This window comes from Sminthopsis crassicaudata, chromosome X (genome assembly GCF_048593235.1).
Source record: "Sminthopsis crassicaudata isolate SCR6 chromosome X, ASM4859323v1, whole genome shotgun sequence".
NCBI lineage: Eukaryota > Metazoa > Chordata > Mammalia > Dasyuromorphia > Dasyuridae > Sminthopsis > Sminthopsis crassicaudata.
Genome location: NC_133623.1, coordinates 63,964,307 through 63,978,645, shown reverse-complemented (window position 1 = coordinate 63,978,645; position 14,339 = coordinate 63,964,307). Strand labels below are relative to the sequence as shown.

Genomic DNA, 14,339 nt, shown 5'->3' with positions numbered 1-14,339 from the left:
GTCTGTCTCTCTGCTGTTTTTGTCTCTCTCTCTCTCTTTCTGTGCCTGGCTCTGTCTCTCTCTCTCTGTCTGTCTCTCTGTCTCTGTCTCTGTCTCAATCTCTCTCTCTCTGTCTCTCTCTCTCTGTCTCTCTCTCTCTATATATATATATATGTATGTATATACATATATATATATGTATATACATATATATATATATATTTCTCTCTCTGTCTCTCCCTTTCTTTCTCTCTTGCTCTCTCTCTCTGACTTCCTCTCTCTTCACTATCTCTGTCTTTGTCTATCTCTGCCTATTTTTCTTTGTCTCTCTTTTTCATTCTCTCTCTCCCATCTCTCAGTCTCTACCCCTTTCTGTGGGTCTCTCCCCTTCTCTCTTTGCCATCCTCTGTTTCTCTCTGTGTGTCTCTTTTCAAGCTCTATCACTCCCCTATCTCACTCTCTCAGTCTGTTTCTATCTCTGTCTCTGTTCTGTCTGTCTGTCTGTCTCTTCCTCTCTTCACTATCTCTGTCTTTGCCTATTTTTTCTTTCTCTGTCTTTCTCTTTTCCCCTCTCCCTCTCTCTCTCCCTCTTCCTCTTCCTCTCCCTCTCCCTTTTTCCTCATTATTTAGCAATCAATTGGCCGTTTGTTCTGCTCAAATTGTATTCATTTCTCTTTTATTTTCAGAATTTTTTCTTTATGTATAGTTTTTTTTCCTATTTCTTTCGTTTCCAGATTTATTTATTTTTTCTTTTGTTTTTTTCTTTTGTTTTTTTTTTCTTTTGGTCTTTCCTTCCTACTCTCTCTGCCTCTCTCTCTCTCTCTCTCTCTCTCTCTCTCTCTCTCTCTCTCTCTCTCTCTCTCTCTCTCTCGTTTCTGCTGTCTGTCTGTCTGTCTGTCTCTGTCTCCCTGTCTCTCTCCCCGCCATGTCTCTGTGTCTCTGTCTCTTTCTGTGTTTCTCTCTGTGTCTCTGTTTTTCTTTCTCTCTGTGTCTGTCTCTCTCTCTCTCTGTGTCTATCTCTGTCTCTCTCTCCCTCTTTCCTCATCATTTATTACAGTACCTGGCACATAGTAGACACTAAATGTTAATTGACTGACTTCATCCCTTATCTTCCATTAAAAAGAAATCCTAGCAATTTCGTTGTCCTTTATAAAGCAATCAATTGGCTTCTTGTTCTGCTATACTTTATGTATAGTTTTTATTTTTATTTGTTTCTTTTCCAGGTTTGTTTATTTTTTCTTTTGGTCTTTCCTTTTCTCTCTCTTTTTCCCGATTCAGTTCTTTTTCAGGTTTATTTCTTCTTTTGGTCTTTCCCTCTCTCTCTCTCTTTTTCTATCTGTTTCTTTTCCAGGTTTATTTTTTTTTTTCTTTTGATCTTTCTTTTACTCTCTTTTTCTCTCTCTTTTCTCTATTTGTTTCTTTTCCAGGTTTATTTTTTCTTTTAGTATTTCCTTCTCTCTCTCTCTCTCTCTCTCTCTCTCTCTCTCTCTCTCTCTCTCTCTCTCTCTCTCTCTCTCTCTCTGTTTCTTTTCCAGGTTTATTTTTTTGTCTTTTGGTCTTTCCTTTTTTTCTCTCTCTCTTTCTCCTCTATTTGTTTCTTTTCCAGGTTTCTTTTTTCTTTTGGTCTTTCCTTTTCTCTTTTATTCCTGAATTTGGAAGGATAAATTGTACCTAAGGCTTGCTTTCCCTGAATCCTGAAAGTATGGGTATGTTGGCTTATTTTACCAGTTTATTCTGGAGACGATTTTTTCTCTTTCTAATGTGTCCCGCGTCTTTTAAAGTGTCCAGCTCTTGCCCTGTGCCTGACACATAGTAGGAGCTCCCCAAATATCCATCCTCAGATGGATTTGATCTGCTGGGGTACCACCCCCGCACCGCGTCATGATCCGTGTTCCATTGGACTATACAAGCCCCGTCTCCCAGCGTCACGTCACAGGTCTCCTCCTTTCTGCGGTTTTTCAGCTGGGCTGGGGCGTCCAGCGTTCAGTGAAAAGGGGCTGCCAGCAGCTCAGACTCCAGCTGCCTCCCGCCCCCCGGACCTCCCCCCGACCCACCAGGCCTGGTTGAGCCGTCGTGAGAGTCCCCTGCGTGCAGGAGGTAAGGAAGGACTCGCCGAGCATCCCTTTTCCTCCTTCCCTTCCCTCCCCAGACCCCCTAGGGGTGCCGGCACCCCCAGACCCCCGACCAGGGCCTTTTGAATTTCCCCCACGGATGGCTCCGCAGCTGGAGGGATGAAGTTCCTCCGAGAGCTGATCGGATGATTTCCCCCCCTCCCCATAGCTTCCGCGGCCCCCTCCCCATCGCAGCTCCTCGGCGCTCTCGGGCCCACTCCCCTCCCCCCTCCTTGAGCAAGGCCCCGAGGGATGGGCTGGTGGGTGGCGGTGGGCAAAGAAGAGCCAGCCTACGAAATACCTTTTATTTTGGTACCTTTTCATTTTCATTCATTCATTCAGACACTTAATATTATTCTGGTTTCAACAAACACCCGATGAAAGAGATGTTTTCATGTACATCATCCACCAGAAAAAGGGGCTTGTCCATGTCCCTGTGGATCTTTGTCATCTGTAGCTTAGTTTTTGTTTTACTATTTACTAAATTCAATTTGTATTTTTCAAAGCTGCTAGTTTTGCTTTCTGGCCTTCCTTCTCTTCTTGTCCACTTTTTGTTCGTTCGTTGGTTGGTTTTTAAGATGCCTTATTGACCATCTTTTGTTGTTGGTTTCTTTTTTCTCCATCTCTGTCTTCTCGACCTCCCACATCCCACCTCATTAAAAAAGAAAGAAAGAAAGAAAAAGGTAGCCTTGGTAACAGATATGCAAAACAAATCTCCACTTTGGCTGTTTCTGAAAATGTGTCTTAGTCTACGTCTGTCTTCCCTCACCTGTCAAGATGTGGGCCCCTTGCTTCATCACCAGCCTTCTAGGATCGTAATTGCCTATTGCACTGATCAGAGTTCTGAAGCCTTTCACAAGGCCAAAACCCATCCCTTTCAGACTCACCGAAACTAGATGAAGAGCTAATAATGCTTTATGAGGCCAGCCAGCTACGGGCAACTCCCTTCTTAAAAACTTAAAAATGGACGAGAGGATCGTTCCTATATAGGATGACTATTTAATTGGACTGGGGAGAGTGATTCTCTTATTTTAAAGTTTTTTTTAATTTATTTTTACAGGCCTTTATTGTCATTTTCTCCCAGTGACATCCACCACACCCACAACAACGTGACAATAACAAAATCCTCACAATAAAGCTGTATATTCTAGCAGAACCAGTTCCCATCTTGACCATGTCCATACAGACAGGTATAGTTCTTCAATTTCAGTCCATCACCTCTCTGGCAGGACTTGGATAGGGTAACACGATTGGTTTAGTCATCCACACTGAATTAAGTAGTGTTCTAAAAGCTTTGAAACTTTTTTTTCTTGCTATACTATTGTTGTCATTGTGTAAATTGTTGTAGTTCGGCTCACTTTAATCTTTATCAGATCTTGAGTTTTTCCCAATTTCCTCTGAAACTTTCCATTTCTTATAGCACAATAAAGTATTATTCTGACATTATATTTGTAGGCCACAATTGAGTTATTTCATCACATGTGGACACTCCCTTAGTTTCCAGTTTGGGGCTACTTCAAAAATATTTTTGTACATACGTCTCCTTTTCCATTTTCTTACTCCCTATGTGGTATAAGCCCAGTGGTGGTATAGTTGAACCACAATTTAGTAACTTTGAGGGCACAATTATAACTTGCTTCTCAGTATGTCTGGACCAATTAGCATCTCTCCCAGTAATGTGCCTATTTTCCTGTAGCCTCTGCAGCATTTGTCACTTTGTTCATTAATAGTGAAAAAACATTTATTAAGCTCATGCTAAGTACCATCCATTGTGCTAAGCCCTGGGGATGCAAATACCATAAAGAAAGACAGTCCTTGTCTCCAGGAATTTACAGTCTAATGCACACAAAAGAAAGCTGGGAGTGCATGTCTGATGAATGGGAAGTAGAAACTCAAGTTGCTTTAATTTGTATTCTCTAGTTATTAATAATTTGGAGCATTTTTTCACAAGACTGTTAATTGCTGGGATTTCTTTCTTTGAAGTCTACCTCCTCTTTAATAGCTTTTGACTGTTTATCTATTGATGAATGATTCTTGCGCTGATAAATTTTAATCAATTCCATATATATGTATGGATGGATCCATGTTATATGTATCCACAATATTCTAATATTAATAGAGAAATTTGCTGCCAATTTTCTCATTAACCTCTTTTCCTTCTAATTTTAATTGCATTAGATTTGTTTGTGCAAAAGCTTTTGTCAATTTTATGCAATCAAAATTGTTTATTTTATTTTCTGTGATCATCTGTCTAGCTTATTTGCTCACAACCTCTTTAGTTATATGTCAATGTAAAAGATATTTTTCCTTTGCTCCTCTCATTTCTCCATAGTCTATAGTGTGTGCTGCTGGCCATAATGGATGACACTTCAGACTCTCTTTTTAAAATGCTACACAATGTAAATGATGTTACCTCATAAAAAGGGCTGCATTTTAATAAGATGAGATGCATATAATTATTGAGAGCAAACAAAAAAATAAGATACTTCCAATTCAGTTTCAGGATTAAAAATCTGAAGATTTTTGTAATGACAGAGGAGGGCACACCTCAATCTCAGAATCCCTAGGGGGTTCCACGCCAGAAATTCATCCCATCATCCTTTATTCATTATAGCATCAGATATGTACCTAGTGGACAGTGTGAATCTAGTACCCTGGTAGAAATTAGATGATGTGAATTCCTCTTTTGTACCTCGTGTCTCTTTTTGTTTTGAGAATGATGCAGTCTATTAAACCTAGATCAGATTGCTTGCTATCTTGGAGAAAGGGGGGGTAATGGAGGAAAGGCAAAAAATTTGGAACAAATTGCAAAAATAAATGTTGGAAACTCTCTTTACATGTATTTGGCAAAATAAAATGCTATTGAGAAAAAAGAATGATGTAGTCCCCAAGAATATCTCTCAGCCTCTTGGATAGAACAGCTGGAAAGAATGATAGTTATAACTCCCTCAAAGAGCCAGCCTGCCTGATGGTAATATATAGAAATGTTTAATATCTGTTTGCGCTAATTTTATATTATACTCCACTGTATACTGAATACAGTATAGTATGTTATACTATACTGTATACTGAAGTTTTTCATTGTTTAGATTTATTTTTTAAGTTGTTTTCTTAAATATCATATCCTTCACACAAAGTGACAGTTCTTTTTTGTCTTAATTCTATGCCTTGAATTTGCAGTAAAAAATCAAATAGCAATGGTGATTATGGATGTACTTATTTAATCTCTGATCTTATTAGAAAATTTTATATCTAATCCCCATAAAGAATATTGCTTGTTCTTAGGTTTGGATAGATACTTCTTATCATTTAAAATAAATCTCCAAGTATTCCTATTCTTTTCAGTTTTTTAAAAATAGGAATTGGCCTTGTATTTTAACAATACCTTTTCCTACATCTATTGAAAAAACCATATGATTTTGAGTTTTGTTATATTTCTAGCTTTCCTTATATTGAACTAGACCTACATTCCTTTCATAAATGCAGCCAGATCATAATATAGATTACTTAGCCTTCTTGCTAATATTTTATTGAAAGTTTTCTTTTTAATAATTCTTATCAAATTTAATCTGTTTTTTTTCCTTTGTGACTTCCTGTATTTTGATTCTAAGGCTATATTTGCATCATAGAAGGGATTCCATCTTTACTTCTTTGTTTGAAAACAGTTTATGTGGTATTGGAATTAATTTTTGTTTACATGTTTTAGAGAGAAATTGACTTTGATTTTGAGTTCCAAATACTTTCCTTCCCTCCCCTCCCTTTGAGGGAGAAGGGAAGTAGTATGATATCCATTATATTAGATGTTATAATATTCCCTATTAATGAATGTCTAATGAAATTAGACATTTCAAAATAAAATAAAATGCAAGAAAAAGAAAAAAAATGTTTTAATCTGTACTCAGAATTGATCAGCTTTCTTGTTGGAAGTGACCCAAAGCATTTATTTTTCAAATGTCTATTGATTTCATATGCCAATAATTTCTTTTTCTGAATGCTACTTGTTCATATCCAGTGGAGAATGGTTTGAATTTTTATCACTTTGACTCAGTTTCCTTATCCATAGATCCAACAGATAAATTTTCTATGGTCCCCTGTTTTGTCTAAATATTTTGCCCATTTTGATCTTATGTTGGTATACAGTGTGATATACTGTTGGCTTCTGCCTAGTTTCTGCCAAACTGATTTTCAATTTTCTTAGCAATTTTTGTGGGATAACAAATTTTTATCCCAAAAGCTCAAATCTTTTGGTGTCTCAAACACTAGGTTACTCTGGTCATTTGCTACTATGACTGTGTACTTAATCTATTATGCTGATCTAACACTCTATTTCTTAGCTATTGCAGATTATTTTAATGATTACCACTTTGTTTTTGTTGTTGTTTTGGTGAGGCAATTAAGTGACTTGCCCAGGGTCACACAGCTAGGAAGTGTAAAGAGTCTGAGACCAGATTTGAACTCAGGTCCTCCTGACTTCAAGGCTAGAGCTCTATCTACTGCGCCACATAGCTCCCCTACTACTTTATATAATTTGAAATTTGGTACTGCTCTGCAACCTTCCTTTATATTTTTCCATTGTTTTCTTTGATATTATTGACATCTTGTTCTTCCAGATGAATTTTGTTATTTTTTTTTTCTTTGGCAGTTTGTGTCTATGACACTGAATAACTTAGGTAGAATTGCCATTTTTATTATATTTGGCTCAGCCTGTCCACAAGCAATTAATATTTATCCAATTGTTTAAATCTGCCTTTATGAGAAAATTGTAACTGTTTATATGTACATTCCTTGGTTTGAGAGAAACAGAGGTTTTGGCTCTGATACTGCCCTATATTAGGTTGTGAACTGGGCCCCTGGACAAAATCCCTATCTACACTGGGCAAATATGGCGCTGTTAACCCAATTGTGGAAAGCAAGGCTCAGTGGGGGGATTCTGTATCTTCTCAGGAGGTTTAATTTTGTACATATTTATTTTTGTACATATGTCTCCTTTTCCATTTTCTTACTCCCTATGTGGTATAAGCCCAGTGGTGGTATAGTTGAGCCACAATTTAGTAACTTTGAGGGCACAATTATAATTTGCTTACTGACATAACCTGTGAGTTTTTCCTAAGTGACCCTCAGTTCTGGTGCTAAAAAAACATATTCAGTTTTTTGAAATCTTGTACAATCAGAAAGGGATTCCTGCTGGTGACTCCTAAAACTTGATTAGGTTTCTAAAGTGAATATCAGACCTGTGGTAAGGCTGTTCAGTTAAGATGCATGGTCCCTCAGGTGAGAAACATATTGCCTGTTGATAGCTTTGAATTCGTTTTCTGAATACTACATGTTCAGATCAATTGGAGAATGGTTTGTATTTTTTACCAACTTGACTCAGTTTCCTTATCCATAAGTCTGACAAGTAAATTTTTCCATATTTTCCTAATGTCAGAGCATTTTTGTAGACTGTCTCTACAATATGCCCCCATATTGCAAATAGGTTGCAAATAGGGCCAATAAAAATATTTAACTTCTCTAACCAGAAGTGGTACTTAATTGGATAAAGAAAACTAAAATTCTAAAGCTGCTACTGAAGCCTTAAGCTAACAAATAGTGGGAAGACCTTGGATTCATTATGTGTGTGTGTCACCGATTTTCCTTGGTCATATTCAAGAATTCTATATACATATGTATTTATATATCCTTATCTATCTATTTATCTATATATCTAAATCTATCTATATCAATTTCTCTCTGTATAGACATAAATATCTATCTATCCAGAGTATACCAGAATAAACAAAAATAATGTGCCAAAAGAAACTCATTTCGGGGAAGCTCCTTGAAGCATAGGATGTGAGAGAACTCTCAAATGAGGCAGGAATGACAAAAAAGAAATAAATAGGTTTTGTAATATCAGGAGAAATTTTGTAATAACAGGTAAAAATTAGCCTCAGTTCCAAACTTTGGATTATCATAAACTGAAAGGTTTAAAAATAGTCTAACAAGATAAAAAAAAAAAACTAACTTTTGAGATTTATGGAATAAATTAACTGATCCTTTAAATGAATTTAAATTATCTGATTACCTTTTTATGCTTCTATTGAGCCTTATGTTGGAAAATCAAATTTTCTATTCATTTCTGGTCTTTAAATAAGAAATGTTTGGAAATCCTTATATGCTATATTTTTTTCCCTAAAGGATGATAATTAGTTTTGCCAGGTAGGTGGTTTTTGGTTTTCTTATTAGCTCTTTTGCTTTCCAGAATAGTAGAAGCTGCTAAATCTTGTGCTAGCCTGTTATATACTGTGGCTCCATAGTATTTGAATTGTTTCTTTCTGGCTGTTTGCAGTATTGTCTTCTTGATCTGGGAGCTCCGGAATTTGGCTGTAACATTCCCTGGAGTTTTCATTTTGGGATCTCTTTCAGGAGGTGAGCAGTGAATTTTTTTGATTTCCATTTTTATTCTAGTATATCCTGTAACTTTGTGTATAACAATTATTAATATTATATTAATTAACTAATTGATTAATATTAATATAATCTTAGTTTAGTAGTTGATTCCCTATAAGTGAACAGTCATTAACCCTTTAAAATCAATGTTTCTTATGCTTAATTCCTTCAATTTTCTTCTCTTATTGCTATAGTTCATTTCTAGTACAATATTGAGCAATAATGGTAATAAAGAACATCTTTGTTTCCTCCTTGACCATTCTGAAAAGGCTTATAGTTTATTCCCATTAAAAATAATGCTTGCTTGTACTTTTAAATAGACATGAATGAGATGCTACTTATAAATTAAGAGAAGCTCCATATTTTCCCATGCTTTTAATTCTATTTAATAGGAGCAAAGGTTGTCCAAAGCTTTCTCCACATCTATTGAAATAATCATGAAATTGTCAATATGACCAATTCTGTTGATAGCTTTCTAAATATTGAATCTACCCTATCATGACTTCCACCTGGTATGAATCCCCCATATAAATTGAATTAAACAGTACTATTGGAAACAAAATTCTGAACCCCAAATAAGGGCACAGAAAACTCGGGGTGAGTGAAGCAGTTTAAAATTTTAATACATGCCGGCAAGAAGCAGGTATGAAACTCAAAATGAGCTCACACACCTTATAGAAGCAAGAGCGTATCCTTTTTTAACCTCTTCTTCTGGCCACAAAATCCCTCTCCCATCTCCCTAATGGCTGGAGTAATGAAGTTAACATTTTTTCTTGATATTCCTGCAACATACACCCCTTAATATATTCTATATCCCCTCTCCCACCACATATATTATAAGACCATTAAAATGAGCCTTAGCTCTTCCTGGAGAGGGAAGTCAATATTTATGAAGCAATTAAGCATGTGTACTCCAGCTAAGCTATAATCTTTGTCCTACTTTCAGCTTTTTTTTAAAAACTATACAACTGTCCAGTTTTACCTAGTTTCAACTGTTTTCAGGAACTCCCCTCCTCTGGACTACTTCCATTTCCAGATTTCTGGTTTTCTGCTGCTATAGGGACATAACTTTTTTTGAATTTCTTACCAACCACTCACTGACCACCACTTTCTCTTCTTGGGCTATTTAATTTTTTTTAATAGATATCCTCATCACCAGAAATATCATCATCAGGGAGATTTGGTCTTCAGCAATTCCTAAGTTCCCTGGGTTGCCTCTTTCTTTTCCTGGGTGCTAATCAGAACAAGGATATTGCAGGGTCAAGAAAAACAGTTCCTTCCAAACTGTCCCTCTAGGGGAGACTCAGAATTCCCACCTGTTTATTTCCCATAACCTCTACTACTTGGTTTTTTTTCCAGGAATCTCCATCATTTTTCCTCTGGGTTACATTAGCCATCAGCAATTTTACCATCTTGAATTTTGATTCAGTTTTTATACTTAATTTCCCCCCAATTCCAGTTTTCTGATTCTGTTATCTTTCTTTTGATTGGAGGCTTGCATAAATAGGCCAAAAACAAAACTCCTTCTTGTTTCCTTTTTTATAAAGGACTTAATATTTTCAACTTTTTGTTTCCCATAAGCATCATGGAAGCATTTGAGAATAATATACTAAAATTCTGTCCTTGAAAGACCAATAAAGTTATATGTTCTAATCTTCATTTGGGAAATATATATTAATAATTTCATTATCATTAACAGATATCATTTCTTCAAATTCTATATTTCAGAATAACTTAGCATCTACTCCAAAAGATAGAGTTGAAAAAAAAAAAGACTGACAAGTCATTCTCTGGCAACAAACTTATTGTAGGGGTGGGTTCTATAATTTAAAGTTCTACCAATGAATGACCATTGTGAAATTTGAGAATTCTATAGGATTCCATTTATAACAATAAATCCAGGTTTGTTTTTCTTGTACTAGTTTTATTTAAAGTGAAATGTGTTTATTTTTCCTTTGGGTAATTGTGATATTTGATCCTCTATAAGTAAAATAGATCTGATCTTGATGCAAAACAACACTTAAAATTTGGTATTATGGAGCAATGATTCTAGACTGCAAAATGAAAACTGTAAATGAAAGTTCTCTATCAAAATTAAGACATATTGAGATCTTTGGGGATGGCTGACATATTGAATATCTTAAAATTAAAAAAAAAGATTTAAAAAAAATTTCTACCATAAGAAAAAGTGTATTATGCACACTATGGGCTGTGAAAGTTAATGCTTTTGTCCTTCTTTATAGCTCTAAAGGAGGGAAACTAGGTGGTGGAGTGAATAAAGTGCGGGCCTGAGCTCAGGAAGGCCTGAGTTCAAATCTGTTTTGAGACACTTATTAGCAGGGTGACTGGGTAAGTCATTTAACTCTATTTTCCTCAGTTTCCTCATGTGTAAAATGAACTGGAGAAGGAAATGGAAAATGTGAGAAGTAATTCATTCGGACCCCTACTCTATTCCAATCAGTATTAATCAATTTGAAAGAATCATATCAATTGTATATAAGTCCCAGAACTGTGAGCTGAAGATTCTAAGTTCACTTGTTTAACTATAGGAAGTTAATCCTCCACTCCTGTTTTTCCTTGTCATGGTGAACAAGCTCAGTTTGACAGAGATGACAACTTTCTCTAAATATTTTTGTTCCTCCAGATCAATCATTTGTCCAGTAGGAGCAGGTGCCATCTTATGATCACTTAGGTCACTAATTGTCATAGCTGGTACCATTTCCTCCTGTCTGAATTAAGGAGAAGCCTATCCAAATATTCCTTGCTTCACCCAAATTGTGATCCTACTGACAAAATATTTTGCTTATTTATTCAGTGGAATTATTCTGTATTTGGTATGATTGTTCTGGAATGACTGGATATCTAGTCCTATAAAAATAGGGTCCTGGAAGGAGGTGGGATCTTAGATCGTGAAGAAGAGCTGAAATCCACCTCATTAGAGGGGACCATGGAGCCTTTAATAAAGTGTCATTGGCTCCGATCTCTGCCTCAGTCTCTCTTATTGTTGGTAGGATAATTATAATCCTCACAAAAAACACTCCATTATCTTTTCCAAGAAAATCCCAAATGGGATCACAAAGAATTGGAAACAACTGAAAAACAGCTGAATAACTCTTTAAGTGTTTTTGGATCAAATTCACAGCTAGAGTAGAATGAATTGATAGATGAATAAAATTATTTTATTTGTAAAGTAATTTAGAACAATATTCTCTTAGAGTACTGTCATTTGACTCTCAATAATTTTTATTTGGGGACTACATTTTAAATCTAGATATTGTTTTCTTTTTTATTAAAGTTTTTTCTTTTGAAAACGTATGCATATATAATTTTTCAACATTAGCTCTTGTAAAACCTTGTGTTCAGTTTCCTCCTCTTTCCCCCCACTCTCTCTCCTAGATGGCAGGTAATCCAATATATGTTAAACATGATAAAAATAAATGTTAAATCCAATATAGGCATACATATTTTACAGTTATCTTTCTGCACAAGAAAAATTAAATCAAAAAGGAAAAAAATGAGAAAGAAAATAAAATGCAAGCAAACAACAACAAGAGCAAAATTTCTATTTTGTGTTCCATACTCGCTTCCCACAGTCCTCTCTCTGGGTGTAGATGGCTCTCTCCATCACAAGATCATTAAAACTGACCTGAATCTAAATATTGTTTTCTTTTAATATTATGCTTATAATTTCTTGTATTGTGACTTTGGGAAAGCATTGTATTAGATATGCTTTCAGTTTGTTATATGATACTTAAACTGTCATGTATTTGTTGGAAATTATCTCATCTTTTTATTTGAATGCTCTCAATTTATAACTTCGAACTGTTCATTATTAGGAACTTTGGTTTGAAGATTATTTTTAATATTTAATTGGTATGGTCTGTTTTGTCAATTACTTTACAAATAAAATAACAGGGACAGGATTGAAATCCCTGTAAGGGGGATAACTAAAGAAAGACCTGTTAAGCTGTATAAAGTTTGATTTGAGAATACAAAAGACTTAGAGGATTATTTTGGCCAAAGCATGGAACATAAGCATAAGCTTACTTAGAAAGTTATGGAATTTTATTAAACAATCTCTCCAAATTAGCTTAGAAAAAATGAACTATTGACATGGCTAAATTCTTCATCATTCTCAATTTTTCTTTCTGTAGTTATACTTTGGGGGAAAAAAGTCTAGAGAAACGGAGGAACTAGAATCAGGGGCTAATTACAGTGGATGAATCCAATTCGCAAATTAAATTAAGGAAAGTTTGTATTGTTCCAAAAAAAGACAAATCTCTTTTTTTTCTTTATTTTCAACACTGGCCATGTTGGAGATTGATGAGAGGCCAGACAGGTACAGAAATTAATTGAAAACTAAGCTTTACCAAAATAATAATTGGAAACCAAATTTGTGAAAAAGGAATAATAAAATTTCTTTCATTTCTAAATTATAATTTAAATGACTTTAAGTATATTGATGAGCTTATGCGTTAGTACCCAACTCTGTAGAGTTTAATGAAAACAGCAATAATAACAACAACAACAAAATCACAGATCAGTTATTCCTTAAAGAGACCTTTAAAAAGGAGTAGGGATTGATTTAAAGTTGAAGTTTACATTTTAAAAACTTATTAGTCTTATTATATGTTTTATTAGTCATTAGATATTCAGTGAAATAGGAATTCAGGGAAGCATCAAAATAAGAAAGCCTTAAGAAATATTATAGGAGAAATTAAATTTAAAATCTTGTGAGCTTAAATAATTCCACAACTCAGAATTTAAAAAGGAAAGACATTTACTAAGCCTAGAGAAGTTTCACCTAGGCAATTTCTAAGTATTAATTTTAATTCTAAATATGAAGATTTTAATTTTAGTGTAGATTCAAGGTACACTTAAAAACTGTACTTAAAATTGGGATAAGTTTATCATAGGAAGGAATATTTATTATTAGAAGGCAGAATAAGGAAATTTTAGATAATCTACCAAAAAGGATAAAAGTGGATGGAATTGGAGTTCATTTACTTTTCTGTTGTTTGCTGCTTTTAACCATCAAAGCTGAGGGTACCAAGCAAGAACTGATTGGAACTGAATTCCAATTCAGTTGGGACTGAATTCCAATTCAATGGGACTGAAGGTGAATTCCAGTGTGCTTCCAGAAAAAGAAAACTTGTTTTGAAATCAGAAAGCAGCTGAAGGTAGATCAAATTCAATCATACTACTGCAGTTTAAGTCAATTGCTTAGGTAAATTAGAAACAACACAGTTTACTCAGCTATTCCCCAATTGATGAACATCCCTTCAATTTCCAATTCTTTGCTTTGTGTGCTCTAGTTTTAATAGTTATACTAAAGGACTAATAACTTAGAAAACTTAAAAGAATTGATTTGGCTCTGGATAACTCTAAAAAACAAACAAGCAGAAAAACTTAATTGGGAAATTGGGAATGTCACCATGAGTTTGTCTTTCTTTTTTTTTTAAACATAAGCCAACTAAAAATAATGAAATCTTGTGCAAAGTTAAGTTTAATTATCGCCAGTAGTAATTAAAAATAAAAATTGACTGTGTTGGAGATATTGTAATGGTAGTAAAGTAGAGAATCCAATAAGTTCATTTATGTATAAAGGGAATAAAGTATATTTACACATATCTCCCAGGATTGTTGGGAGAAACATAGCTATGAAGTTCTTAACACAGTGCCTGGCTTACATAAAGGATAATTGTTGGAATACAATTAAGTAAAAAAAAATTATAGATGTACAATACATTTTATAAAATGCATGTTAATTAATTTATTGATAAAGGATCATCTTTGTTCTCTAGTTTTTTAAATCTTATT

The 14,339-nt window shown here is 34.7% G+C and overlaps 1 pseudogene; it reads left to right on the top strand.

Annotated features, from left to right (window-relative positions):
• The first annotated feature begins 1,938 nt into the window (after nucleotides 1-1,938).
• The window catches only part of LOC141549150 (E3 ubiquitin-protein ligase DTX3L pseudogene), a 34,892-nt pseudogene continuing 22,491 nt past the window's right edge, over nucleotides 1,939-14,339 (top strand).